The sequence below is a fragment of the Microtus ochrogaster genome, linkage group LG4 (assembly GCF_000317375.1).
Source record: "Microtus ochrogaster isolate Prairie Vole_2 linkage group LG4, MicOch1.0, whole genome shotgun sequence".
Taxonomy (NCBI): domain Eukaryota; kingdom Metazoa; phylum Chordata; class Mammalia; order Rodentia; family Cricetidae; genus Microtus; species Microtus ochrogaster.
In genome coordinates, this window is record NC_022030.1 from 51,228,038 (window position 1) to 51,229,804 (window position 1,767).

Below are 1,767 nucleotides of genomic sequence, written 5' to 3' on the forward strand. Positions count from 1 at the left end.
TGTCTTCATCACCCCTTCCCATCTCTGACACCTGCCAATGGAGTCTGGGAAACCCGTAATAAATGCTATCATTTGTTGTTCTGCAAAGTTCCAGACATGTAGGAGGTGTGCCAGGAGGGCTGGTGTGAGAGGTTAGAACAAAATCCCCTAGACTAGGTGACTTATGAGGAACAGAAATTTGTCTCTCACAGTTCTTGAGACTGGGAAGTCTAAGAACAAGGACCCAGATGAGTCTGTGTCTGGTGAGGCCCCATTTCCTGGCTCATAGACAGCCCTCTTCAGCTTCTCTCTATAGAGAGTCTATAGCTTCACAGAGAAGAAGCATAAGGGTCTTCTGTGGGTCTCTTGTATAAGGGTACATAATTCCATTCACTGAGATAGATATGAATAATTTGCATTGGTATAAATCTTGATTCACTGATACAAGTTTAAGGTCAATGTTGTTATATGTGTAGGTATTTCTGATCTTGATTAAGGTATTGTGATTGTGTAGTTCATTTAAAAATATAATGTATAATTAGGAAATATAGGTTGTTAATGGATATCATCAATAATAGTCAAGCTTGTAGTCATGTTAGTTAGATTGTCTAGATATATAGAGATATATTTCAGCTAGATAGACATTCTTCAACTATTACTGAAGGAGGGAGGGACTGCTTTTCGTCCCGGTCACCTGGCTAGCTTACACCCAAAATAATCACACAGAAACTGTATTCATTTAAACACTGACTGGTCCATTATCTCTAGCCTCTTATTGGCTAACTCTCACATATTAGTGTAACCCATCTCCATTAATGTGTATCACCACTTGACTGTGGCTTACTGGCATGAGTCTAACCAGCGTCCGTCTCGGGCAGGAGAACCATGGTGTTCTTCTTCCCAGCATCCAGTTCTGTCTTCCCTGCCTATCTAAGTTCTGCCCTAGCAAAAGGCCAAGGCAGTTTCTTTAATAACCAGTGAAAGCAGCACAAATACAGAAGGACCTCCTACACCAATTCACAAAGACTTCTCATGTCCCAAAGACCTTACCTCTTAATACCATACATTGGTCACCAAGTTTCAGCCTGTGAACTTTAAAGGGACACAAACATTCAGACCATAGCAGGTGGTGTTGAACAGACCTAACAACAACTCGAGCTGGGCCAGGAAAGATGGCTGCGTATTTCAGGATGACCAATAATAACAATATACACTAAACACTTTGTAGTTTACGGTACACTTCATCCAACCCTAGAAAGACGCACTATTATTCTTCTTTTAAACTTAAGGAAACTGCATCCCAGAGACATTAAATGGCTTCCAGGTGACCATGAGAAGATGACAGAAATGGACAGAAATCTATTGGATCCCAGTGTCTAATCTTTTGAGTTCTATCGGTCATTCAATGCTACAAAGGTGGAAAGACTTCAAATATAAAAGAAGGAACAAAAATACACAGATAATACAGGTAGCAAGCCTTACTTGGTCTTGGTGTGTTGAAATAAGAGCTGCGGAGCTGTGTCCCCAGCACCCGGCCGCCTGCACGGCTAGCTTTATACCCGAAATAATTACACGGAAACTGTATTCTTTTAAACGCTGCCTGGCCCCAATAGTTCCAACCTCTTATTGGCTAGCTCTTACATATTGGTCTAACCCATTTCTATTATTCTATGTAGTCCACGAGCTGGCTTACCAGGAATGATCTTTACCTGCATCTGTCTGGAGTGCTGGAACCATGGCGACTCACTGACTCAGCTTCTTTCTCCCAGCATCCTGTTCTGTTTTCTC